The 26,460-nt window shown below is 69.0% G+C and overlaps 9 non-coding genes across 9 annotated transcripts; all 9 read right to left on the bottom strand.

The window, feature by feature from the left end:
* Positions 1-1,852: 1,852 nt before the first annotated feature.
* Positions 1,853-1,970, bottom strand: LOC135228422 (5S ribosomal RNA). Its single transcript, XR_010318942.1, has one exon. It is a non-coding gene; the product is annotated as a 5S ribosomal RNA (ribosomal RNA).
* A 2,316-nt stretch (positions 1,971-4,286) lies between these two features.
* LOC135228405 (5S ribosomal RNA) lies at positions 4,287-4,405 on the bottom strand. The gene has a single exon (XR_010318925.1). It is a non-coding gene; the product is annotated as a 5S ribosomal RNA (ribosomal RNA).
* Positions 4,406-6,717: 2,312 nt separating this feature from the next.
* On the bottom strand, positions 6,718-6,836 carry LOC135228404 (5S ribosomal RNA). Its single transcript, XR_010318924.1, has one exon. It is a non-coding gene; the product is annotated as a 5S ribosomal RNA (ribosomal RNA).
* Positions 6,837-9,185: 2,349 nt separating this feature from the next.
* LOC135228425 (5S ribosomal RNA) lies at positions 9,186-9,304 on the bottom strand. The gene has a single exon (XR_010318945.1). It is a non-coding gene; the product is annotated as a 5S ribosomal RNA (ribosomal RNA).
* A 2,325-nt stretch (positions 9,305-11,629) lies between these two features.
* LOC135228421 (5S ribosomal RNA) lies at positions 11,630-11,748 on the bottom strand. Its single transcript, XR_010318941.1, has one exon. It is a non-coding gene; the product is annotated as a 5S ribosomal RNA (ribosomal RNA).
* Positions 11,749-14,083: 2,335 nt separating this feature from the next.
* On the bottom strand, positions 14,084-14,202 carry LOC135228424 (5S ribosomal RNA). Its single transcript, XR_010318944.1, has one exon. It is a non-coding gene; the product is annotated as a 5S ribosomal RNA (ribosomal RNA).
* Positions 14,203-16,516: 2,314 nt separating this feature from the next.
* Positions 16,517-16,635, bottom strand: LOC135228423 (5S ribosomal RNA). Its single transcript, XR_010318943.1, has one exon. It is a non-coding gene; the product is annotated as a 5S ribosomal RNA (ribosomal RNA).
* A 2,325-nt stretch (positions 16,636-18,960) lies between these two features.
* LOC135228414 (5S ribosomal RNA) lies at positions 18,961-19,079 on the bottom strand. Its single transcript, XR_010318934.1, has one exon. It is a non-coding gene; the product is annotated as a 5S ribosomal RNA (ribosomal RNA).
* A 2,370-nt stretch (positions 19,080-21,449) lies between these two features.
* LOC111749188 (5S ribosomal RNA) lies at positions 21,450-21,568 on the bottom strand. Its single transcript, XR_002784455.1, has one exon. It is a non-coding gene; the product is annotated as a 5S ribosomal RNA (ribosomal RNA).
* Positions 21,569-26,460: the final 4,892 nt, after the last annotated feature.

Raw genomic sequence — 26,460 nt, 5'->3', positions numbered from 1 at the left:
CATAGAGAGATAGTATTGGCCCGTCCCCTGGCGGGGCCTCCCTTTGCCTCCCCTTCCTCCAAGGGGCCCTCGCCGGGCCCGGCTCTCGGCCCCAGTCCCGGCCCCGGGCCGGTCCCCGGCCCACCTGTCCCCTCCCGCCTTTGCCCCTCGTCGCCCTCCTGGCCGGCCGTGGCCCTCCAGGGCCACGCGGGACTCGGAGGAGCACGGCGAACCCTGCGCGCCAGGCTGCTCCTAGGTGCCGCGGAGGCCCTCTGGTACTTCCCACCGGACCCCCGAGCCCTGGTGCTGGCGGGGGAGGGCACCGGGGAGCGGCGAAAGACCACGCACGAGCCACACGCCTACCGACGAGGACGTCCTGCCCACTGGCCAGTCAGGACCCCACGTAGGCTCCCGGTCCTGCTGGGGGGCTGGAGGTGGGGCAGGCGGCGCTTAGCCTGACGGGAGGGTCGGTGGGGGGCCAGGGCGGTGGGGCAGGCGCGTTGGCCCAGCTGCCCAGCTCACTGGTGAGCTTCCCCGATGGGAGGAGGGAGGGCGGGTTGTGGGGTGGGGTGGGGTGGCGGCGGGGGAGTGGGTGGGGACGGGCGACCGGCGCGGGGAGGGCGGGCGGCCCCCGCCATCCGCACCTCACCCCCCGCTGACCGCGGGCAGGCTGCTTCTGGCCCTGGCGGTCCAGAGCCACAGCCCTGCAGGAAACGTGCGTGGCCGTCCCCGCCCCGCGCCCGGCGCCCCGCCCCCCGCATAGCCTCCAGCTCAACACCGCACCACCCCACCCGGCCTGGACCCCGCACGCCCCTGCTGCGGTCTCGCACCTCTCGGGGAGGCCCCCAGCTCGACTGGCCCCGGCTCCCCTAGTTCTGTGTGCCCGACGGCCAGGAGGACCCGTCCTCACTCACTCATCGGGGTCAGGCCACTTGAGGCCACGTCTAGGCCCGCGCGGGGACACCGGGCAGGAGGGCACCTGTTCCTCCCGGGCACGAGATCCCCACCTCAAGGCCGCCTCACCACCGCCCCCACGCCCGCCTCGTCGCCTCCCCGACCCCCCTCCCCCCCCACGCCACACCTCAGAGAGAGAGGCTGGCTAGTCGGCCGAGTGTCCGGCGGCCACCGCCACCACCACCGTTGTGGCCGTCTCACGTCCCCACCCGCACCCCCAGCCCCAGGCCCAGCCCCAGCCCCAGCCTCAGCCCCAGCCCCAGCCCCACCCCCACCCCAGAGTACATGAAGCAAGTTGCCCGGGGAGGGCAAGGGGCCCGCCCGCCCCGGGTGTCTTCTCCTCCAATCCACTAGCAGACATCCCGGCACACCAGGAGGCAGGCCTGCAGAGCCAGGAAGGGTGGGCAGAGCCCGAGGGAAGGAGGGCAGCCGAGCAGCCAAGTTGGGGCAGAGGCCGGTCGGGGTGGAGGGTGGGGGGGCGGCAGGGCGGAGGCGGCCCGGGTGGCTCCCGAAGGCCCTCTGAGCCAGGGGCCTGCCCCCGCTGGACAAGGACAGAGCTCCGGCCCAAGGAGAGGCTCTGGCGCCACGGGGAGCGTCTCCCACCGCCACGAGGGCAGGGCGCGCTCCCGCAGGGCCTGAACCTGAAGGCCCGGGCGGGGGGTGGGAGCGGGGGAGAGTAGGGGCGGCCGGGAAGCGCTGCGGCCCGACTGGACTGGAGTGCCGGGCCGCCGTCGTCCGCCGTCGTCGTCGTCGCCGTCGTCGTCCTCGTCGACGCCGCCGCCACCCCCGAAGCTTTCCTGGTGCCCGAGGGCCGCTGGCCGGGCCCCTGGGCCGGCTTCTGGCCTGGTTGCGTCCCTGTCCGTGTCCGTGTGTCCCTGTGCCCCGTGGGTTGGCGGCAAAAGAGAAAAGGAGGCGTAAAAGCCTACAGCACCCGGTATTCCCAGGCGGTCTCCCATCCAAGTACTAACCAGGCCCGACCCTGCTTAGCTCCGAGATCAGACGAGATCGGGCGCGTTCAGGGTGGTATGGCCGTAGACGTCAGCGCCTGCCGCCGCTCGCCCTAAGAGCCTGCTCAGCGGCCCCAGCCGCCGGCGCAGCGCGCCTTGGCCGCCCCGGCAGCCTCCAGCTTTGGCCGCCCAGCCCCGCCCCGGCCCGCCCCGGCCCGCCCGGCCCGCCCCCGCCTGGCCAAGGGTGCGGGTCCCGGCCAGCCGGCCCAAGAGTCCGGCCTCCAAGCAGGCAGGTGGCGGCGACCGGGAGGAAGGCAGTCAGCCAGGCGGGAAGGCCGCCCGGGTCGCGCCCCCTGCCCTTCCTGCGAAGCCCCACGGCCCCCCTCAGTCCGGCCGGGGCTCTCCTGCCGCCTGCTCGCCCCTCGCCCCCGGCGGCGGCACCGGGAGGCACTCGGGCCGCCTGCTTCCGCCGACATCTGGCCGAGCGCCTCTCGTCTCTCCCCCTGCCCAGCGTGGGGTGGCCCCGGCCTCCACTCGCCCTCCCCCCCACCCCGGCCCGTCCCCTGGCGGGGCCTCCCTTTGCCTCCCCTTCCTCCAAGGGGCCCTCGCCGGGCCCGGCTCTCGGCCCCAGTCCCGGCCCCGGGCCCGGTCCCCGGCCCACCTGTCCCTCCCGCCTTTGCCCCTCGTCGCCCTCCTGGCCGGCCGTGGCCCTCCAGGGCCACGCGGGACTCGGAGGAGCACGGCGAACCCTTGCGCGCCAGGCTGCTCCTAGGTGCCGCGGAGGCCCTCTGGTACTTCCCACCGGACCCCCGAGCCCTGGTGCTGGCGGGGGAGGGCACCGGGGAGCGGCGAAAGACCACGCACGAGCCACACGCCTACCGACGAGGGACGTCCTGCCCACTGGCCAGTCAGGACCCCACGTAGGCTCCCGTCCTGCTGGGGGGCTGGAGGTGGGGCAGGCGGCGCTTAGCCTGACGGGAGGGTCGGTGGGGGGCAGGGCGGTGGGGCAGGCGCGTTGGCCCAGCTGCCCAGCTCACTGGTGAGCTTCCCCGATGGGAGGAGGGAGGGCGGGTTGTGGGGTGGGGTGGGGTGGCGGCGGGGGAGTGGGTGGGGGACGGGCGACCGGCGCGGGGAGGGCGGGCGGCCCCCGCCATCCGCACCTCACCCCCCGCTGACCGCGGGCAGGCTGCTTCTGGCCCTGGCGGTCCCAGAGCCACAGCCCTGCAGGAAACGTGCGTGGCCGTCCCCGCCCCGCGCCCGGCGCCCCGCCCCCCGCATAGCCTCCAGCTCAACACCGCACCACCACCACCCGGCCTGGACCCCCGCACGCCCCTGCTGCGGTCTCGCACCTCTCGGGGAGGCCCCCAGCTCGACTGGCCCCGGCTCCCCTAGTTCTGTGTGCCCGACGGCCAGGAGGACCCGTCCTCACTCACTCATCGGGGTCAGGCCACTTGAGGCCACGTCTAGGCCCCGCGCGGGACACCGGGCAGGAGGGCACCTGTTCCTCCGGGCACGAGATCCCCACCTCAAGGCCGCCTCACCACCGCCCCCACGCCCGCCTCGTCGCCTCCCCCGACCCCCCTCCCCCCCCACGCCACACCTCAGAGAGAGAGGCTGGCTAGTCGGCCGAGTGTCCGGCGGCCACCGCCACCACCACCGTTGTGGCCGTCTCACGTCCCCACCGCACCCCCAGCCCCAGGCCCAGCCCCAGCCCCAGCCTCAGCCCCAGCCCCAGCCCCACCCCCACCCCCCAGAGTACATGAAGCAAGTTGCCCGGGGAGGGCAAGGGGCCCGCCCGCCCCGGGTGTCTTCTCCTCCCAATCCACTAGCAGACATCCCGGCACACCAGGAGGCAGGCCTGCAGAGCCAGGAAGGGTGGGCAGAGCCCGAGGGAAGGAGGGCAGCCGAGCAGCCAAGTTGGGGCAGAGGCCGGTCGGGGTGGAGGGTGGGGGGGCGGCAGGGCGGAGGCGGCCCGGGTGGCTCCCGAAGGCCCTCTGAGCCAGGGGCCTGCCCCCGCTGGACAAGGACAGAGCTCCGGCCCCAAGGAGAGGCTCTGGCGCCACGGGGAGCGTCTCCCACCGCCACGAGGCAGGGCGCGCTTCCCGCAGGGCCTGAACCTGAAGGCCCGGGCGGGGGGTGGGAGCGGGGAGAGTAGGGGCGGCCGGGAAGCGCTGCGGCCCGACTGGACTGGAGTGCCGGGCCGCCGTCGTCCGCCGTCGTCCGCCGTCGTCGTCGTCGCCGTCGTCGTCCTCGTCGACGCCGCCGCCACCCCCGAAGCTTTCCTGGTGCCCGAGGGCCGCTGGCCGGGCCCCTGGGCCGGGCTTCCTGGCCTGGTTGCGTCCCTGTCCGTGTCCGTGTGTCCCTGTGCCCCGTGGGTTGGCGGCAAAAGAGAAAAGGAGGCGTAAAAGCCTACAGCACCCGGTATTCCCAGGCGGTCTCCCATCCAAGTACTAACCAGGCCCGACCCTGCTTAGCTTCCGAGATCAGACGAGATCGGGCGCGTTCAGGGTGGTATGGCCGTAGACGTCAGCGCCTGCCGCCGCTCGCCCTAAGAGCCTGCTCAGCGGCCCCAGCCGCCGGCGCAGCGCGCCTTGGCCGCCCCGGCAGCCTCCAGCTTTGGCCGCCCAGCCCCGCCCCGGCCCGCCCCGGCCCGCCCCGGCCCGCCCCGCCTGGCCAAGGGTGCGGGTCCCGGCCAGCCGGCCCAAGAGTCCGGCCTCCAAGCAGGCAGGTGGCGGCGACCGGAGGAAGGCAGTCAGCCAGGCGGGAAGGCCGCCCGGGTCGCGCCCCCTGCCCTTCCTGCGAAGCCCCACGGCCCCCCTCAGTCCGGCCGGGGCTCTCCTGCCGCCTGCTCGCCCCTCGCCCCCGGCGGCGGCACCGGGAGGCACTCGGGCCGCCTGCTTCCGCCGACATCTGGCCGAGCGCCTCTCGTCTCTCCCCCTGCCCAGCATGGGGTGGCCCCGGCCTCCACTCGCCCTCCCCCCCACCCCGGCCCGTCCCCTGGCGGGGCCTCCCTTTGCCTCCCCTTCCTCCAAGGGGCCCTTGCCGGGCCCGGCTCTCGGCCCCAGTCCCGGCCCCGGGCCCGGTCCCCGGCCCACCTGTCCCTCCCGCCTTTGCCCCTCGTCGCCCTCCTGGCCGGCCGTGGCCCTCCAGGGCCACGCGGGACTCGGAGGAGCACGGCGAACCCTTGCGCGCCAGGCTGCTCCTAGGTGCCGCGGAGGCCCTCTGGTACTTCCCACCGGACCCCGAGCCCTGGTGCTGGCGGGGGAGGGCACCGGGGAGCGGCGAAAGACCACGCACGAGCCACACGCCTACCGACGAGGGACGTCCTGCCCACTGGCCAGTCAGGACCCCACGTAGGCTCCCGGTCCTGCTGGGGGGCTGGAGGTGGGGCAGGCGGCGCTTAGCCTGACGGGAGGGTCGGTGGGGGGCCAGGGCGGTGGGGCAGGCGCGTTGGCCCAGCTGCCCAGCTCACTGGTGAGCTTCCCCGATGGGAGGAGGGAGGGCGGGTTGTGGGGTGGGGTGGGGTGGGGTGGGGTGGCGGCGGGGGCGTGGGTGGGGACGGGCGACCGGCGCGGGGAGGGCGGGCGGCCCCCGCCATCCGCACCTCACCCCCCGCTGACCGCGGGCAGGCTGCTTCTGGCCCTGGCGGTCCAGAGCCACAGCCCTGCAGAAACGTGCGTGGCCGTCCCCGCCCCGCGCCCGGCGCCCCGCCCCCCGCATAGCCTCCAGCTCAACACCGCACCACCCCACCCGGCCTGGACCCCCGCACGCCCCTGCTGCGGTCTCGCACCTCTCGGGGAGGCCCCCAGCTCGACTGGCCCCGGCTCCCCTAGTTCTGTGTGCCCGACGGCCAGGAGGACCCGTCCTCACTCACTCATCGGGGTCAGGCCACTTGAGGCCACGTCTAGGCCCGCGCGGGACACCGGGCAGGAGGGCACCTGTTCCTCCCGGGCACGAGATCCCCACCTCAAGGCCGCCTCACCACCGCCCCCACGCCCGCCTCGTCGCCTCCCCGACCCCCCTCCCCCCCCACGCCACACCTCAGAGAGAGAGGCTGGCTAGTCGGCCGAGTGTCCGGCGGCCACCGCCACCACCACCGTTGTGGCCGTCTCACGTCCCCACCCGCACCCCCAGCCCCAGGCCCAGCCCCAGCCCCAGCCTCAGCCCCAGCCCCAGCCCCACCCCCACCCCCAGAGTACACGAAGCAAGTTGCCCGGGGAGGGCAAGGGGCCCGCCCGCCCCGGGTGTCTTCTCCTCCCAATCCACTAGCAGACATCCCGGCACACCAGGAGGCAGGCCTGCAGAGCCAGGAAGGGTGGGCAGAGCCCGAGGGAAGGAGGGCAGCCGAGCAGCCAAGTTGGGGCAGAGGCCGGTCGGGGTGGAGGGTGGGGGGGCGGCAGGGCGGAGGCGGCCCGGGTGGCTCCCGAAGGCCCTCTGAGCCAGGGGCCTGCCCCCGCTGGACAAGGACAGAGCTCCGGCCCCAAGGAGAGGCTCTGGCGCCACGGGGAGCGTCTCCCACCGCCACGAGGGCAGGGCGCGCTCCCGCAGGGCCTGAACCTGAAGGCCCGGGCGGGGGGTGGGAGCGGGGGAGAGTAGGGGCGGCCGGGAAGCGCTGCGGCCCGACTGGACTGGAGTGCCGGGCCGCCGTCGTCCGCCGTCGTCGTCGTCGCCGTCGTCGTCCTCGTCGACGCCGCCGCCACCCCCCGAAGCTTTCCTGGTGCCCGAGGGCCGCTGGCCGGGCCCCTGGGCCGGGCTTCCTGGCCTGGTTGCGTCCCTGTCCGTGTCCGTGTGTCCCTGTGCCCGTGGGTTGGCGGCAAAAGAGAAAAGGAGGCGTAAAAGCCTACAGCACCCGGTATTCCCAGGCGGTCTCCCATCCAAGTACTAACCAGGCCCGACCCTGCTTAGCTTCCGAGATCAGACGAGATCGGGCGCGTTCAGGGTGGTATGGCCGTAGACGTCAGCGCCTGCCGCCGCTCGCCCTAAGAGCCTGCTCAGCGGCCCCAGCCGCCGGCGCAGCGCGCCTTGGCCGCCCCGGCAGCCTCCAGCTTTGGCCGCCCAGCCCCGCCCCGGCCCGCCCCGGCCCGCCCCGGCCCGCCCCGCCTGGCCAAGGGTGCGGGTCCCGGCCAGCCGGCCCAAGAGTCCGGCCTCCAAGCAGGCAGGTGGCGGCGACCGGGAGGAAGGCAGTCAGCCAGGCGGGAAGGCCGCCCGGGTCGCGCCCCCTGCCCTTCCTGCGAAGCCCCACGGCCCCCCTCAGTCCGGCCGGGGCTCTCCTGCCGCCTGCTCGCCCCTCGCCCCCGGCGGCGGCACCGGGAGGCACTCGGGCCGCCTGCTTCCGCCGACATCTGGCCGAGCGCCTCTCGTCTCTCCCCTGCCCAGCGTGGGGTGGCCCCGGCCTCCACTCGCCCTCCCCCCACCCCGGCCCGTCCCCTGGCGGGGCCTCCCTTTGCCTCCCCTTCCTCCAAGGGGCCCTCGCCGGGCCCGGCTCTCGGCCCAGTCCCGGCCCCGGGCCCGGTCCCCGGCCCACCTGTCCCTCCCGCCTTTGCCCCTCGTCGCCCTCCTGGCCGGCCGTGGCCCTCCAGGGCCACGCGGGACTCGGAGGAGCACGGCGAACCCTTGCGCGCCAGGCTGCTCCTAGGTGCCGCGGAGGCCCTCTGGTACTTCCCACCGGACCCCCGAGCCCTGGTGCTGGCGGGGGAGGGCACCGGGGAGCGGCGAAAGACCACGCACGAGCCACACGCCTACCGACGAGGGACGTCCTGCCCACTGGCCAGTCAGGACCCCACGTAGGCTCCCGGTCCTGCTGGGGGGCTGGAGGTGGGGCAGGCGGCGCTTAGCCTGACGGGAGGGTCGGTGGGGGGCCAGGGCGGTGGGGCAGGCGCGTTGGCCCAGCTGCCCAGCTCACTGGTGAGCTTCCCCGATGGGAGGAGTGAGGGCGGGTTGTGGGGTGGGGTGGGGTGGGGTGGGGTGGGGTGGGGTGGCGGCGGGGGCGTGGGTGGGGACGGGCGACCGGCGCGGGGAGGGCGGGCGGCCCCCGCCATCCGCACCTCACCCCCCGCTGACCGCGGGCAGGCTGCTTCTGGCCCTGGCGGTCCAGAGCCACAGCCCTGCAGGAAACGTGCGTGGCCGTCCCCGCCCCGCGCCCGGCGCCCCGCCCCCCGCATAGCCTCCAGCTCAACACCGCACCACCCCACCCGGCCTGGACCCCCGCACGCCCCTGCTGCGGTCTCGCACCTCTCGGGGAGGCCCCCAGCTCGACTGGCCCCGGCTCCCCTAGTTCTGTGTGCCCGACGGCCAGGAGGACCCGTCCTCACTCACTCATCGGGGTCAGGCCACTTGAGGCCACGTCTAGGCCCGCGCGGGACACCGGGCAGGAGGGCACCTGTTCCTCCCGGGCACGAGATCCCCACCTCAAGGCCGCCTCACCACCGCCCCCACGCCCGCCTCGTCGCCTCCCCGACCCCCCTCCCCCCCCCCACGCCACACCTCAGAGAGAGAGGCTGGCTAGTCGGCCGAGTGTCCGGCGGGCCACCGCACACCACCGTTGTGGCCGTCTCACGTCCCCACCCGCACCCCCAGCCCCAGGCCCAGCCCCAGCCCCAGCCTCAGCCCCAGCCCCAGCCCCACCCCCACCCCCAGAGTACACGAAGCAAGTTGCCCGGGGAGGGCAAGGGGCCCGCCCGCCCCGGGGAGGGCAAGGGGCCCGCCCGCCCCGGGTGTCTTCTCCTCCCAATCCACTAGCAGACATCCCGGCACACCAGGAGGCAGGCCTGCAGAGCCAGGAAGGGTGGGCAGAGCCCGAGGGAAGGAGGGCAGCCGAGCAGCCAAGTTGGGGCAGAGGCCGGTCGGGGTGGAGGGTGGGGGGGCGGCAGGGCGGAGGCGGCCCGGGTGGCTCCCGAAGGCCCTCTGAGCCAGGGGCCTGCCCCCGCTGGACAAGGACAGAGCTCCGGCCCCAAGGAGAGGCTCTGGCGCCACGGGGAGCGTCTCCCACCGCCACGAGGGCAGGGCGCGCTCCCGCAGGGCTGAACCTGAAGGCCCGGGCGGGGGGTGGGAGCGGGGGAGAGTAGGGGCGGCCGGGAAGCGCTGCGGCCCGACTGGACTGGAGTGCCGGGCCGCCGTCGTCCGCCGTCGTCGTCGTCGCCGTCGTCGTCCTCGTCGACGCCGCCGCCACCCCCGAAGCTTTCCCGGTGCCGGAGGGCCGCTGGCCGGGCCCCTGGGCCGGGCTTCCTGGCCTGGTTGCGTCCCTGTCCGTGTCCGTGTGTCCCTGTGCCCCGTGGGTTGGCGGCAAAAGAGAAAAGGAGGCGTAAAAGCCTACAGCACCCGGTATTCCCAGGCGGTCTCCCATCCAAGTACTAACCAGGCCCGACCCTGCTTAGCTTCCGAGATCAGACGAGATCGGGCGCGTTCAGGGTGGTATGGCCGTAGACGTCAGCCCTGCCGCCGCTCGCCCTAAGAGCCTGCTCAGCGGCCCCAGCCGCCGGCGCAGCGCGCCTTGGCCGCCCCGGCAGCCTCCAGCTTTGGCCGCCCAGCCCCGCCCCGGCCCGCCCCGGCCCGCCCGGCCCGCCCCGCCTGGCCAAGGGTGCGGGTCCCGGCCAGCCGCCCAAGAGTCCGGCCTCCAAGCAGGCAGGTGGCGGCGACCGGGAGGAAGGCAGTCAGCCAGGCGGGAAGGCCGCCCGGGTCGCGCCCCCTGCCCTTCCTGCGAAGCCCCACGGCCCCCCTCAGTCCGGCCGGGGCTCTCCTGCCGCCTGCTCGCCCCTCGCCCCCGGCGGCGGCACCGGGAGGCACTCGGGCCGCCTGCTTCCGCCGACATCTGGCCGAGCGCCTCTCGTCTCTCCCCCTGCCCAGCGTGGGGTGGCCCGGCCTCCACTCGCCCTCCCCCCACCCCGGCCCGTCCCCTGGCGGGGCCTCCCTTTGCCTCCCCTTCCTCCAAGGGGCCCTCGCCGGGCCCGGCTCTCGGCCCCAGTCCCGGCCCCGGGCCCGGTCCCCGGCCCACCTGTCCCTCCCGCCTTTGCCCCTCGTCGCCCTCCTGGCCGGCCGTGGCCCTCCAGGGCCACGCGGGACTCGGAGGAGCACGGCGAACCCTTGCGCGCCAGGCTGCTCCTAGGTGCCGCGGAGGCCCTCTGGTACTTCCCACCGGACCCCCGAGCCCTGGTGCTGGCGGGGGAGGGCACCGGGGAGCGGCGAAAGACCACGCACGAGCCACACGCCTACCGACGAGGGACCGTCCTGCCCACTGGCCAGTCAGGACCCCACGTAGGCTCCCGGTCCTGCTGGGGGGCTGGAGGTGGGGCAGGCGGCGCTTAGCCTGACGGGAGGGTCGGTGGGGGGCCAGGGCGGTGGGGCAGGCGCGTTGGCCCAGCTGCCCAGCTCACTGGTGAGCTTCCCCGATGGGAGGAGTGAGGGCGGGTTGTGGGGTGGGGTGGGGTGGGGTGGGGTGGGGTGGGGTGGCGGCGGGGGCGTGGGTGGGGACGGGCGACCGGCGCGGGGAGGGCGGGCGGCCCCCGCCATCCGCACCTCACCCCCCGCTGACCGCGGGCAGGCTGCTTCTGGCCCTGGCGGTCCAGAGCCACAGCCCTGCAGGAAACGTGCGTGGCCGTCCCCGCCCCGCGCCCGGCGCCCCGCCCCCCGCATAGCCTCCAGCTCAACACCGCACCACCCCACCCGGCCTGGACCCCCGCACGCCCCTGCTGCGGTCTCGCACCTCTCGGGAGGCCCCCAGCTCGACTGGCCCCGGCTCCCCTAGTTCTGTGTGCCCGACGGCCAGGAGGACCCGTCCTCACTCACTCATCGGGGTCAGGCCACTTGAGGCCACGTCTGGGCCCGCGCGGGACACCGGGCAGGAGGGCACCTGTTCCTCCCGGGCACGAGATCCCCACCTCAAGGCCGCCTCACCACCGCCCCCACGCCCGCCTCGTCGCCTCCCCGACCCCCCTCCCCCCCCCCCACGCCACACCTCAGAGAGAGAGGCTGGCTAGTCGGCCGAGTGTCCGGCGGCCACCGCCACCACCACCGTTGTGGCCGTCTCACGTCCCCACCCGCACCCCCAGCCCCAGGCCCAGCCCCAGCCCCAGCCTCAGCCCCAGCCCCAGCCCCACCCCCACCCCCCAGAGTACACGAAGCAAGTTGCCCGGGGAGGGCAAGGGGCCCGCCCGCCCCGGGTGTCTTCTCCTCCCCAATCCACTAGCAGACATCCCGGCACACCAGGAGGCAGGCCTGCAGAGCCAGGAAGGGTGGGCAGAGCCCGAGGGAAGGAGGGCAGCCGAGCAGCCAAGTTGGGGCAGAGGCCGGTCGGGGTGGAGGGTGGGGGGGCGGCAGGGCGGAGGGCGGCCCGGGTGGCTCCCGAAGGCCCTCTGAGCCAGGGGCCTGCCCCCGCTGGACAAGGACAGAGCTCCGGCCCCAAGGAGAGGCTCTGGCGCCACGGGGAGCGTCTCCCACCGCCACGAGGGCAGGGCGCGCTCCCGCAGGGCCTGAACCTGAAGGCCCGGGCGGGGGGTGGGAGCGGGGGAGAGTAGGGGCGGCCGGGAAGCGCTGCGGCCCGACTGGACTGGAGTGCCGGGCCGCCGTCGTCCGCCGTCGTCGTCGTCGCTGTCATCATCCTCGTCGACGCCGCCGCCACCCCGAAGCTTTCCCGGTGCCCGAGGGCCGCTGGCCGGGCCCCTGGGCCGGGCTTCTTGGCCTGGTTGCGTCCCTGTCCGTGTCCGTGTGTCCCTGTGCCCCGTGGGTTGGCGGCAAAAGAGAAAAGGAGGCGTAAAAGCCTACAGCACCCGGTATTTCCAGGCGGTCTCCCATCCAAGTACTAACCAGGCCCGACCCTGCTTAGCTTCCGAGATCAGACGAGATCGGGCGCGTTCAGGGTGGTATGGCCGTAGACGTCAGCGCCTGCCGCCGCTCGCCCTAAGAGCCTGCTCAGCGGCCCCAGCCGCCGGCGCAGCGCGCCTTGGCCGCCCCGGCAGCCTCCAGCTTTGGCCGCCCAGCCCCGCCCCGGCCCGCCCCGGCCCGCCCCGGCCCGCCCCGCCTGGCCAAGGGTGCGGGTCCCGGCCAGCCGGCCCAAGAGTCCGGCCTCCAAGCAGGCAGGTGGCGGCGACCGGGAGGAAGGCAGTCAGCCAGGCGGGAAGGCCGCCCGGGTCGCGCCCCCTGCCCTTCCTGCGAAGCCCCACGGCCCCCCTCAGTCCGGCCGGGGCTCTCCTGCCGCCTGCTCGCCCCTCGCCCCCGGCGGCGGCACCGGGAGGCACTCGGGCCGCCTGCTTCCGCCGACATCTGGCCGAGCGCCTCTCGTCTCTCCCCTGCCAGCATGGGGTGGCCCCGGCCTCCACTCGCCCTCCCCCCACCCCGGCCCGTCCCCTGGCGGGGCCTCCCTTTGCCTCCCCTTCCTCCAAGGGGCCCTTGCCGGGCCCGGCTCTCGGCCCCAGTCCCGGCCCCGGGCCCGGTCCCCGGCCCACCTGTCCCTCCCGCCTTTGCCCCTCGTCGCCCTCCTGGCCGGCCGTGGCCCTCCAGGGCCACGCGGGACTCGGAGGAGCACGGCGAACCCTTGCGCGCCAGGCTGCTCCTAGGTGCCGCGGAGGCCCTCTGGTACTTCCCACCGACCCCCGAGCCCTGGTGCTGGCGGGGGAGGGCACCGGGGAGCGGCGAAAGACCACGCACGAGCCACACGCCTACCGACGAGGGACGTCCTGCCCACTGGCCAGTCAGGACCCCACGTAGGCTCCCGGTCCTGCTGGGGGGCTGGAGGTGGGGCAGGCGGCGCTTAGCCTGACGGGAGGGTCGGTGGGGGGCCACGGCGGTGGGGCAGGCGCGTTGGCCCAGCTGCCCAGCTCACTGGTGAGCTTCCCCGATGGGAGGAGGGAGGGCGGGTTGTGGGGTGGGGTGGGGTGGGGTGGGGTGGGGTGGGGTGGGGTGGGGTGGCGGCGGGGGCGTGGGTGGGGACGGGCGACCGGCGCGGGGAGGGCGGGCGGCCCCCGCCATCCGCACCTCACCCCCCGCTGACCGCGGGCAGGCTGCTTCTGGCCCTGGCGGTCCAGAGCCACAGCCCTGCAGGAAACGTGCGTGGCCGTCCCCGCCCCGCGCCCGGCGCCCCGCCCCCCGCATAGCCTCCAGCTCAACACCGCACCACCCCACCCGGCCTGGACCCCCGCACGCCCCTGCTGCGGTCTCGCACCTCTCGGGGAGGCCCCCAGCTCGACTGGCCCCGGCTCCCCTAGTTCTGTGTGCCCGACGGCCAGGAGGACCCGTCCTCACTCACTCATCGGGGTCAGGCCACTTGAGGCCACGTCTAGGCCCGCGCGGGACACCGGGCAGGAGGGCACCTGTTCCTCCCGGGCACGAGATCCCCACCTCAAGGCCGCCTCACCACCGCCCCCACGCCCGCCTCGTCGCCTCCCCGACCCCCCTCCCCCCCCCCCCACGCCACACCTCAGAGAGAGAGGCTGGCTAGTCGGCCGAGTGTCCGGCGGCCACCGCCACCACCACCGTTGTGGCCGTCTCACGTCCCCACCCGCACCCCCAGCCCCAGGCCCAGCCCCAGCCCCAGCCTCAGCCCCAGCCCCAGCCCCACCCCCACCCCCAGAGTACACGAAGCAAGTTGCCCGGGGAGGGCAAGGGGCCCGCCCGCCCCGGGTGTCTTCTCCTCCCAATCCACTAGCAGACATCCCGGCACACCAGGAGGCAGGCCTGCAGAGCCAGGAAGGGTGGGCAGAGCCCGAGGGAAGGAGGGCAGCCGAGCAGCCAAGTTGGGGCAGAGGCCGGTCGGGGTGGAGGGTGGGGGGGCGGCAGGGCGGAGGCGGCCCGGGTGGCTCCCGAAGGCCCTCTGAGCCAGGGGCCTGCCCCCGCTGGACAAGGACAGAGCTCCGGCCCCAAGGAGAGGCTCTGGCGCCACGGGGAGCGTCTCCCACCGCCACGAGGGCAGGGCGCGCTCCCGCAGGGCCTGAACCTGAAGGCCCGGGCGGGGGGTGGGAGCGGGGGAGAGTAGGGGCGGCCGGGAAGCGCTGCGGCCCGACTGGACTGGAGTGCCGGGCCGCCGTCGTCCGCCGTCGTCGTCGTCGCCGTCGTCGTCCTCGTCGACGCCGCCGCCACCCCCGAAGCTTTCCCGGTGCCGGAGGGCCGCTGGCCGGGCCCCTGGGCCGGGCTTCCTGGCCTGGTTGCGTCCCTGTCCGTGTCCGTGTGTCCCTGTGCCCCGTGGGTTGGCGGCAAAAGAGAAAAGGAGGCGTAAAAGCCTACAGCACCCGGTATTCCCAGGCGGTCTCCCATCCAAGTACTAACCAGGCCCGACCCTGCTTAGCTTCCGAGATCAGACGAGATCGGGCGCGTTCAGGGTGGTATGGCCGTAGACGTCAGCCCCTGCCGCCGCTCGCCCTAAGAGCCTGCTCAGCGGCCCCAGCCGCCGGCGCAGCGCGCCTTGGCCGCCCCGGCAGCCTCCAGCTTTGGCCGCCCAGCCCCGCCCCGGCCCGCCCCGGCCCGCCCCGGCCCGCCCCGCCTGGCCAAGGGTGCGGGTCCCGGCCAGCCGGCCCAAGAGTCCGGCCTCCAAGCAGGCAGGTGGCGGCGACCGGGAGGAAGGCAGTCAGCCAGGCGGGAAGGCCGCCCGGGTCGCGCCCCCTGCCCTTCCTGCGAAGCCCCACGGCCCCCCTCAGTCCGGCCGGGGCTCTCCTGCCGCCTGCTCGCCCCTCGCCCCCGGCGGCGGCACCGGGAGGCACTCGGGCCGCCTGCTTCCGCCGACATCTGGCCGAGCGCCTCTCGTCTCTCCCCCTGCCCAGCGTGGGGTGGCCCCGGCCTCCACTCGCCCTCCCCCCACCCCGGCCCGTCCCCTGGCGGGGCCTCCCTTTGCCTCCCCTTCCTCCAAGGGGCCCTCGCCGGGCCCGGCTCTCGGCCCCAGTCCCGGCCCCGGGCCCGGTCCCCGGCCCACCTGTCCCTCCCGCCTTTGCCCCTCGTCGCCCTCCTGGCCGGCCGTGGCCCTCCAGGGCCACGCGGGACTCGGAGGAGCACGGCGAACCCTTGCGCGCCAGGCTGCTCCTAGGTGCCGCGGAGGCCCTCTGGTACTTCCCACCGGACCCCCGAGCCCTGGTGCTGGCGGGGGAGGGCACCGGGGAGCGGCGAAAGACCACGCACGAGCCACACGCCTACCGACGAGGGACGTCCTGCCCACTGGCCAGTCAGGACCCCACGTAGGCTCCCGGTCCTGCTGGGGGGCTGGAGGTGGGGCAGGCGGCGCTTAGCCTGACGGGAGGGTCGGTGGGGGGCCAGGGCGGTGGGGCAGGCGCGTTGGCCCAGCTGCCCAGCTCACTGGTGAGCTTCCCCGATGGGAGGAGTGAGGGCGGGTTGTGGGGTGGGGTGGGGTGGGGTGGGGTGGCGGCGGGGGCGTGGGTGGGGACGGGCGACCGGCGCGGGGAGGGCGGGCGGCCCCCGCCATCCGCACCTCACCCCCCGCTGACCGCGGGCAGGCTGCTTCTGGCCCTGGCGGTCCAGAGCCACAGCCCTGCAGGAAACGTGCGTGGCCGTCCCCGCCCCGCGCCCGGCGCCCCGCCCCCCGCATAGCCTCCAGCTCAACACCGCACCACCCCACCCGGCCTGGACCCCCGCACGCCCCTGCTGCGGTCTCGCACCTCTCGGGGAGGCCCCCAGCTCGACTGGCCCCGGCTCCCCTAGTTCTGTGTGCCCGACGGCCAGGAGGACCCGTCCTCACTCACTCATCGGGGTCAGGCCACTTGAGGCCACGTCTAGGCCCGCGCGGGACACCGGGCAGGAGGGCACCTGTTCCTCCCGGGCACGAGATCCCCACCTCAAGGCCGCCTCACCACCGCCCCCACGCCCGCCTCGTCGCCTCCCCGACCCCCCTCCCCCCCCACGCCACACCTCAGAGAGAGAGGCTGGCTAGTCGGCCGAGTGTCCGGCGGCCACCGCCACCACCACCGTTGTGGCCGTCTCACGTCCCCACCCGCACCCCCAGCCCCAGGCCCAGCCCCAGCCCCAGCCTCAGCCCCAGCCCCAGCCCCACCCCCACCCCCAGAGTACACGAAGCAAGTTGCCCGGGGAGGGCAAGGGGCCCGCCCGCCCCGGGTGTCTTCTCCTCCCAATCCACTAGCAGACATCCCGGCACACCAGGAGGCAGGCCTGCAGAGCCAGGAAGGGTGGGCAGAGCCCGAGGGAAGGAGGGCAGCCGAGCAGCCAAGTTGGGGCAGAGGCCGGTCGGGGTGGAGGGTGGGGGGGCGGCAGGGCGGAGGCGGCCCGGGTGGCTCCCGAAGGCCCTCTGAGCCAGGGGCCTGCCCCCGCTGGACAAGGACAGAGCTCCGGCCCCAAGGAGAGGCTCTGGCGCCACGGGGAGCGTCTCCCACCGCCACGAGGGCAGGGCGCGCTCCCGCAGGGCCTGAACCTGAAGGCCCGGGCGGGGGGTGGGAGCGGGGGAGAGTAGGGGCGGCCGGGAAGCGCTGCGGCCCGACTGGACTGGAGTGCCGGGCCGCCGTCGTCCGCCGTCGTCGTCGTCGCCGTCGTCGTCCTCGTCGACGCCGCCGCCACCCCCGAAGCTTTCCTGGTGCCCGAGGGCCGCTGGCCGGGCCCCTGGGCCGGGCTTCCTGGCCTGGTTGCGTCCCTGTCCGTGTCCGTGTGTCCCTGTGCCCCGTGGGTTGGCGGCAAAAGAGAAAAGGAGGCGTAAAAGCCTACAGCACCCGGTATTCCCAGGCGGTCTCCCATCCAAGTACTAACCAGGCCCGACCCTGCTTAGCTTCCGAGATCAGACGAGATCGGGCGCGTTCAGGGTGGTATGGCCGTAGACGTCAGCCCCTGCCGCCGCTCGCCCTAAGAGCCTGCTCAGCGGCCCCAGCCGCCGGCGCAGCGCGCCTTGGCCGCCCCGGCAGCCTCCAGCTTTGGCCGCCCAGCCCCGCCCCGGCCCGCCCCGGCCCGCCCCGGCCCGCCCCGCCTGGCCAAGGGTGCGGGTCCCGGCCAGCCGGCCCAAGAGTCCGGCCTCCAAGCAGGCAGGTGGCGGCGACCGGGAGGAAGGCAGTCAGCCAGGCGGGAAGGCCGCCCGGGTCGCGCCCCCTGCCCTTCCTGCGAAGCCCCACGGCCCCCCTCAGTCCGGCCGGGGCTCTCCTGCCGCCTGCTCGCCCCTCGCCCCCGGCGGCGGCACCGGGAGGCACTCGGGCCGCCTGCTTCCGCCGACATCTGGCCGAGCGCCTCTCGTCTCTCCCCCTGCCCAGCGTGGGGTGGCCCCGGCCTCCACTCGCCCTCCCCCCACCCCGGCCCGTCCCCTGGCGGGGCCTCCCTTTGCCTCCCCTTCCTCCAAGGGGCCCTCGCCGGGCCCGGCTCTCGGCCCCAGTCCCGGCCCCGGGCCCGGTCCCCGGCCCACCTGTCCCTCCCGCCTTTGCCCCTCGTCGCCCTCCTGGCCGGCCGTGGCCCTCCAGGGCCACGCGGGACTCGGAGGAGCACGGCGAACCCTTGCGCGCCAGGCTGCTCCTAGGTGCCGCGGAGGCCCTCTGGTACTTCCCACCGGACCCCCGAGCCCTGGTGCTGGCGGGGGAGGGCACCGGGGAGCGGCGAAAGACCACGCACGAGCCACACGCCTACCGACGAGGGACGTCCTGCCCACTGGCCAGTCAGGACCCCACGTAGGCTCCCGGTCCTGCTGGGGGGCTGGAGGTGGGGCAGGCGGCGCTTAGCCTGACGGGAGGGTCGGTGGGGGGCCAGGGCGGTGGGGCAGGCGCGTTGGCCCAGCTGCCCAGCTCACTGGTGAGCTTCCCCGATGGGAGGAGTGAGGGCGGGTTGTGGGGTGGGGTGGGGTGGGGTGGGGTGGGGTGGGGTGGCGGCGGGGGCGTGGGTGGGGACGGGCGACCGGCGCGGGGAGGGCGGGCGGCCCCCGCCATCCGCACCTCACCCCCCGCTGACCGCGGGCAGGCTGCTTCTGGCCCTGGCGGTCCAGAGCCACAGCCCTGCAGGAAACGTGCGTGGCCGTCCCCGCCCCGCGCCCGGCGCCCCGCCCCCCGCATAGCCTCCAGCTCAACACCGCACCACCCCACCCGGCCTGGACCCCCGCACGCCCCTGCTGCGGTCTCGCACCTCTCGGGGAGGCCCCCAGCTCGACTGGCCCCGGCTCCCCTAGTTCTGTGTGCCCGACGGCCAGGAGGACCCGTCCTCACTCACTCATCGGGGTCAGGCCACTTGAGGCCACGTCTAGGCCCGCGCGGGACACCGGGCAGGAGGGCACCTGTTCCTCCCGGGCACGAGATCCCCACCTCAAGGCCGCCTCACCACCGCCCCCACGCCCGCCTCGTCGCCTCCCCGACCCCCCTCCCCCCCCCACGCCACACCTCAGAGAGAGAGGCTGGCTAGTCGGCCGAGTGTCCGGCGGCCACCGCCACCACCACCGTTGTGGCCGTCTCACGTCCCCACCCGCACCCCCAGCCCCAGGCCCAGCCCCAGCCCCAGCCTCAGCCCCAGCCCCAGCCCCACCCCCACCCCCAGAGTACACGAAGCAAGTTGCCCGGGGAGGGCAAGGGGCCCGCCCGCCCCGGGTGTCTTCTCCTCCCAATCCACTAGCAGACATCCCGGCACACCAGGAGGCAGGCCTGCAGAGCCAGGAAGGGTGGGCAGAGCCCGAGGGAAGGAGGGCAGCCGAGCAGCCAAGTTGGGGCAGAGGCCGGTCGGGGTGGAGGGTGGGGGGGCGGCAGGGCGGAGGCGGCCCGGGTGGCTCCCGAAGGCCCTCTGAGCCAGGGGCCTGCCCCCGCTGGACAAGGACAGAGCTCCGGCCCCAAGGAGAGGCTCTGGCGCCACGGGGAGCGTCTCCCACCGCCACGAGGGCAGGGCGCGCTCCCGCAGGGCCTGAACCTGAAGGCCCGGGCGGGGGGTGGGAGCGGGGGAGAGTAGGGGCGGCCGGGAAGCGCTGCGGCCCGACTGGACTGGAGTGCCGGGCCGCCGTCGTCCGCCGTCGTCGTCGTCGCCGTCGTCGTCCTCGTCGACGCCGCCGCCACCCCCGAAGCTTTCCTGGTGCCCGAGGGCCGCTGGCCGGGCCCCTGGGCCGGGCTTCCTGGCCTGGTTGCGTCCCTGTCCGTGTCCGTGTGTCCCTGTGCCCCGTGGGTTGGCGGCAAAAGAGAAAAGGAGGCGTAAAAGCCTACAGCACCCGGTATTCCCAGGCGGTCTCCCATCCAAGTACTAACCAGGCCCGACCCTGCTTAGCTTCCGAGATCAGACGAGATCGGGCGCGTTCAGGGTGGTATGGCCGTAGACGTCAGCGCCTGCCGCCGCTCGCCCTAAGAGCCTGCTCAGCGGCCCCAGCCGCCGGCGCAGCGCGCCTTGGCCGCCCCGGCAGCCTCCAGCTTTGGCCGCCCAGCCCCGCCCCGGCCCGCCCCGGCCCGCCCCGGCCCGCCCCGCCTGGCCAAGGGTGCGGGTCCCGGCCAGCCGGCCCAAGAGTCCGGCCTCCAAGCAGGCAGGTGGCGGCGACCGGGAGGAAGGCAGTCAGCCAGGCGGGAAGGCCGCCCGGGTCGCGCCCCCTGCCCTTCCTGCGAAGCCCCACGGCCCCCCTCAGTCCGGCCGGGGCTCTCCTGCCGCCTGCTCGCCCCTCGCCCCCGGCGGCACCGGGAGGCACTCGGGCCGCCTGCTTCCGCCGACATCTGGCCGAGCGCCTCTCGTCTCTCCCCCTGCCCAGCGTGGGGTGGCCCCGGCCTCCACTCGCCCTCCCCCCACCCCGGCCCGTCCCCTGGCGGGGCCTCCCTTTGCCTCCCCTTCCTCCAAGGGGCCCTCGCCGGGCCCGGCTCTCGGCCCCAGTCCCGGCCCCGGGCCCGGTCCCCGGCCCACCTGTCCCTCCCGCCTTTGCCCCTCGTCGCCCACCTGGCCGGCCGTGGCCCTCCAGGGCCACGCGGGACTCGGAGGAGCACGGCGAACCCTTGCGCGCCAGGCTGCTCCTAGGTGCCGCGGAGGCCCTCTGGTACTTCCCACCGGACCCCCGAGCCCTGGTGCTGGCGGGGGAGGGCACCGGGGAGCGGCGAAAGACCACGCACGAGCCACACGCCTACCGACGAGGGACGTCCTGCCCACTGGCCAGTCAGGACCCCACGTAGGCTCCCGGTCCTGCTGGGGGGCTGGAGGTGGGGCAGGCGGCGCTTAGCCTGACGGGAGGGTCGGTGGGGGTCCAGGGCGGTGGGGCAGGCGCGTTGGCCCAGCTGCCCAGCTCACTGGTGAGCTTCCCCGATGGGAGGAGGGAGGGCGGGTTGTGGGGTGGGGTGGGGTGGGGTGGGGTGGGGTGGGGTGGGGTGGGGTGGCGGCGGGGGCGTGGGTGGGGACGGGCGACCGGCGCGGGGAGGGCGGGCGGCCCCCGCCATCCGCACCTCACCCCCCGCTGACCGCGGGCAGGCTGCTTCTGGCCCTGGCGGTCCAGAGCCACAGCCCTGCAGGAAACGTGCGTGGCCGTCCCCGCCCCGCGCCCGGCGCCCCGCCCCCCGCATAGCCTCCAGCTCAACACCGCACCACCCCACCCGGCCTGGACCCCCGCACGCCCCTGCTGCGGTCTCGCACCTCTCGGGGAGGCCCCCAGCTCGACTGGCCCCGGCTCCCCTAGTTCTGTGTGCCCGACGGCCAGGAGGACCCGTCCTCACTCACTCATCGGGGTCAGGCCACTTGAGGCCACGTCTAGGCCCGCGCGGGACACCGGGCAGGAGGGCACCTGTTCCTCCCGGGCACGAGATCCCCACCTCAAGGCCGCCTCACCACCGCCCCCACGCCCGCCTCGTCGCCTCCCCGACCCCCCTCCCCCCCCCCACGCCACACCTCAGAGAGAGAGGCTGGCTAGTCGGCCGAGTGTCCGGCGGCCACCGCCACCACCACCGTTGTGGCCGTCTCACGTCCCCACCCGCACCCCCAGCCCCAGGCCCAGCCCCAGCCCCAGCCTCAGCCCCAGCCCCAGCCCCACCCCCACCCCCAGAGTACACGAAGCAAGTTGCCCGGGGAGGGCAAGGGGCCCGCCCGCCCCGGGGAGGGCAAGGGGCCCGCCCGCCCCGGGTGTCTTCTCCTCCCAATCCACTAGCAGACATCCCGGCACACCAGGAGGCAGGCCTGCAGAGCCAGGAAGGGTGGGCAGAGCCCGAGGGAAGGAGGGCAGCCGAGCAGCCAAGTTGGGGCAGAGGCCGGTCGGGGTGGAGGGTGAGGGGGCGGCAGGGCGGAGGCGGCCCGGGTGGCTCCCGAAGGCCCTCTGAGCCAGGGGCCTGCCCCCGCTGGACAAGGACAGAGCTCCGGCCCCAAGGAGAGGCTCTGGCGCCACGGGGAGCGTCTCCCACCGCCACGAGGGCAGGGCGCGCTCCCGCAGGGCCTGAACCTGAAGGCCCGGGCGGGGGGTGGGAGCGGGGGAGAGTAGGGGCGGCCGGGAAGCGCTGCGGCCCGACTGGACTGGAGTGCCGGGCCGCCGTCGTCCGCCGTCGTCCGCCGTCGTCGTCGTCGCCGTCGTCGTCCTCGTCGACGCCGCCGCCACCCCCGAAGCTTTCCTGGTGCCCGAGGGCCGCTGGCCGGGCCCCTGGGCCGGGCTTCCTGGCCTGGTTGCGTCCCTGTCCGTGTCCGTGTGTCCCTGTGCCCCGTGGGTTGGCGGCAAAAGAGAAAAGGAGGCGTAAAAGCCTACAGCACCCGGTATTCCCAGGCGGTCTCCCATCCAAGTACTAACCAGGCCCGACCCTGCTTAGCTTCCGAGATCAGACGAGATCGGGCGCGTTCAGGGTGGTATGGCCGTAGACGTCAGCGCCTGCCGCCGCTCGCCCTAAGAGCCTGCTCAGCGGCCCCAGCCGCCGGCGCAGCGCGCCTTGGCCGCCCCGGCAGCCTCCAGCTTTGGCCGCCCAGCCCCGCTGAGGCCTATGCAGAGTTTTGTTGGCTCTCGGAGTCGGCGTCGACACTGCCTGTGTAGCTCCCAAAGGTTTCCTGGTGGTGGAGGGCCTATGGCCGTGCCCCTTGGAACTGGTTCCTGTTTTGGTTGTGTCCATGTCTTCGTCTGCGTGTCCGTGTGTACTGTGCTTGGTAGCAAAGCAAAGCCTCTTAAGTTCTCTGTAGGGGACTTGAAGCATTTCAGCACTTGTATTCCCAAGCATTGTCCCATGCATTTGCTGATAATGGTGGTCCCTACTCCAGAGGTCAGAGGGGATCAGGCGTCTTGAAGGTAACATAGAGATAAAGGTGCATTTTAGGATCACAATCTTAGAAATCATGTATGCGAAGTTTGCTGTTTTCAGTCACAGGCAGCTCTATTACCTTTGTAGGCCTACGTAGCCCCATGAAGACATACATACCTTTTCTTGGTTACTTCAGAACAGGCTTCTCTTGTCTTTCTGAGGGAAGTTCCTCTAAGCACCCTCAACCCAGGCTGCTGTTGGCCCTGGTGCTTGTGTCCACCAATTCTGCTGCTGGGCCCAGGGCCTTTGTCATTTTGTCGCAGTGAATGTACTTTTCCTGGGTAAGGTGTGATGAAGTTGTGGTATGATACTTTTTGTCTCTTCTTGCCTTTTCACCTGCTAAAGCAGTAGAAACTTTTAAACTGACCAGGAAGTCCTCAGCTCATGCTAACTCCTAGAGGTACATTGTACTTGCCATACATTAGCCCTGTTTATAGGTCTAACTTGCTGCTTTGTCCGTGGGTGGAATGTTGTGACCCTGTGTGGAGGTGTTTCCTCTCTGGCACCTATGAGTACTAAATTCTATTATCTGACCTTCTTACATGAGTCTCACTTTCTCCTGCCACACATGACAGACCAAGACAGAAATAGACCTCCTTTGGCTCCAAATTAAGACACACATTTCTTTGCCTACAAGTATTTTTAAAAAATTGATCTTGAAAATCTTTGTGGGATATTCATCCATTGGAATAAAATACAAAGACAAAACGAATTACCACTGTGTCCAGCAACACAGCTAAAATCTCACAGACATTATGTTGACTAGATGAAGTGAGACACAATATGCTTCATACAGTATTATTATATGAAGTCTGAGAATTGGCAAATCTCATTTTTGGCAATAACAGTCAGAACACTGGTTACTCCTAGGGTGAATATCAACTGAGAAAAGTGTAAGAGGGAATCTTATTGTGTGCTGGAAAATTTCCCTAACTTGATTTCAAAGGGGGTTATATGAGTGTAGACTGATATGTAAAAATTCATCCAGTTGTACACTTAAGATTAGAGCACATTATGCTGCTTATTATATGTCTGTCAGTTTGTCGTAATGTGGGGGCTTGAGTGTTGCTGTGATGCTGGAAGTTATGCCACTGGTATTCAAATACCAGCAGGGTCACCCATGGCAGACAGGTTTCAGCTGAGCTTCCAGACTAAGACAGACTAGGAAGAAGAACCTGGTGGTCTACTTCTGATAAGAATTAGCCTGTGAAAACCTTCTGAATAGCAGTGGAACATTGTCTGATATACTGCCAGAAGATGAGCCCCCCAGGTTGGAAGGCACTCAAAATATAACTGGGGAAGAGCTGCCTCCTCAAAGTAGAGTCTACCTTACTGACTTGGATGGAGTCAAGCTTTCAGGACCTTCATTTGCTGATGTGGCACAACTCTGACAAGAAACAGCTGCAAACCTCCATTAATAATCGGAACATGGAATGTACTATGTATGAATCTAGGAAAATTGGAAATGGTCAAAAATGAAATGGAACCCATAAACATTGATAGCCTAGGCATTAGTGAACTGAAATAGACCGGTATTGGACATTTTGAATTGGTCTACTATACCAGGAACGACAACTTAAAGAGGAATGGCGTTGTGTTCATTGTCAAAAGAACATTTCAAGATATATCCTGATGTACAACACTGTCAGTGATAGGATAATATCCATACACCTACAAGGAAGGCCAGTTAATATGACTATTATTCAAATTTACGCACCAACCACTAAGGCCAAAGATGAAGAAACTAAGACTTTTACCAACTTCTGCAGTCTGAAATTGATTGAAAATGCAATCAAGGTGCATTGATAACTACTGGTGATTGGAATGCTAAAGTTGGAAACAAGAAGGATCAGTAGTTGGAAATATGGCCTTGGTGATAAAGACGGTGATAAAATTTTGCAAGACCAATAACTTCTTTATTGCAAATACCTTTTTTTTTTAACCAACATAAACATCGACTATACATGTGTACCTCACCAGATAGAATACGTGGGAATCAAATCGACTATATCTGTGATAAGAAATGACGAAAAAGCTCCATGTCATCAATCAGAGCAAGGCCAGGGGCAGACTATGTAAGAGACCATAGATTGCTCATATGCAAGTTCAAGTTGAAACTGAAGAAAATGAGAACAAGTCGAAGAGAGCCAAAGTACGACCTCGAGTATATTCCACCTGAATTTAGAGACTATCTCCAGAATAGATTTGATTTATTGAACATTAATGATGGAAGACCAGACGAGTTGTGGAATGACGTGAAGGACATCATACATGAAGAAAGCAATAGGTCATTAAAAAGACAGGAAAGAAAGAAAAGACCAAAATGGATGTCAGAAGAAACCCTGAAACTTACTCTTCAATGTTGAGTAGCTAAAGCTGAAGGAAGAAATGGTGAAGTAAAAGAGTTGAACAGAAAATTTCAAAGGGCAGCTTGAGAAGACAAAGTATTATAATGACATGTGCGAAGACCTAGAGATGGAAAAACACACTCAGCATTTCTCAAGCTGAAAGAACTGAAGAAAAAATTTCAATCCTTGAGTTGCGATATTGAAGGATTCTGTGGGGAAAATATTAAACAATGCAGGAAGCATCAAAAGAAGATGGAAGGAATACACAGTTACTGTACCAAAAAGAATTGGTCAATGTTCAACCATTTCAGGGGGTAGCATATGATCAGGAACTGGTGGTACTGAAGGAAGAAGTCCAAGCTGCACTGAAGGCACTGGTGAAAAACAAAGCTCCAGGAGCTGATGGAATACCAACTGAGATGTTTCAACAAATGGATGCAGCACTGGAAGTACTCATTTGTCTATGCCAAGAAATTTGGAAGACAGCTAACTGATTAACTGACTGGAAGAGATCCATATTTATGCCTATTCCCAAGAAAGGTGATCCCACCAAAAGCAGAAATTATGGAACAATATAAATATCGCATGCAAGTAAAATTTTGCTGAAGATCATTCAAAAGCAGCCACAGCAGTGTATCAACAAGGAACTGCCAGAAATTCAGGCCAGATTCAGAAGAGGATGTGGAACCAGGGATATCATTGCTGATATCAGATGGATCCTGGGTGAAAGCAGAGAATACCAGAAAGATGTTTACCTGTGTTTTATTGACTATGCAGTGGCACTCGACTGTGAATTATAACAAATTATGGACAACATTTCGAAGAATGGGAAATCCAGAACTCTTAATTTTGCTCATTAGGAACCTGTACATAGATCAAGAAGCGTTTGTTTGAACAGAACAAGGGGATACTGCGTGTTTTAAAGTCAGGAAAGGTGTGCATCTTGGTTGTGTCCTTTCACGATAACTATTCAGTCTGTATGCTGAGTAAGTAATCTGAGAAGCTGGACTATATGAAGAAGAATAGGGCATCAGGCTTGGAGAAAGACTCATTAACAACCTGTGATATGCAGATGACACAACCTTGCTTACTGAAAGTGAAGAGATCTTGAAGCACTTACTGATGAAGATCAAAGATCACAGGTTACAGTAGGGATTACACCTCAACATAAAACAAAAATCCTTATAACTGGACCAATAAGCAACATGATGATAAACAGAGAAAAGATTGAAGTTGTCAAGGATTTCATTTTACTTGGATCCACAATCAACACCCATGGAAGCGGCAGTCAAGAAATCAAAAGACACATTACATTGGGCAAATCTGCTGCAAAAGACCTCTTTAAAGTGTTAAAAAGCCAAGCTGTCACCTTGAATGCTAAGGTGGGCCTGACCTAAGCCATGGTGTTTTCAATCACCTCATATGCATGTGAAGGTTAGACGATGAACAATTGACACCTTTGAATTGTGGTGTTGGAAAAGAATACTGAATATACTGTGGACTGGTAAAAGAACGAACAAATCTGTCTTGGAAGAAGTATGGCCAGGATGCTCCTTAGAAGCAACGATGGTGAGACTACGTCTTACATACTTTGGCCATGTTGTCAGGAGGGATCAGTCCCTGGAGAGGGACATCATGCTTGGTAAAGTAGAGGGTCAGCGAATAAGAGGAAGACCCTAAACGAGAAGGACTGACGCAGTGGCTGTAACAATGGGCTTAAGCAAAACAACTGTGAGATGAGAATGGTGCAATACCAGGTAGTGTTTCATTATGTTGTACATAGGATCGATATGAGTCGGACCCATCTCAACGATACCTGACAACAACATATATGATAAAAAAAAAATAAAAACTGTCTATAATTGTCATCTTCAATGGTACTTCACCTTTTATTTACTGGCCCTCAGAACAACCTATATCTTCCTGCCTCTCCCCCTGGAAAACTCCTCTCTGTAGGATCCTCATCACTTGGAGAGATCAGACAGGGTTTGCACAGTCTGTACCCTGCTCCTAGGGAAGATACCTGATATGCAAGAGATGACAAACCATGAAACAGAAGCCAAACTAGAAATTTCAACAATTCTAAAGATGAGGAAATATTTATGAGGAGCAAAA

This window comes from Loxodonta africana, chromosome 21 (genome assembly GCF_030014295.1).
Source record: "Loxodonta africana isolate mLoxAfr1 chromosome 21, mLoxAfr1.hap2, whole genome shotgun sequence".
Lineage (NCBI taxonomy): Eukaryota > Metazoa > Chordata > Mammalia > Proboscidea > Elephantidae > Loxodonta > Loxodonta africana.
Note: the sequence above shows the minus strand (reverse complement) of the source record. Positions and strands in the feature narration are given on the sequence as shown.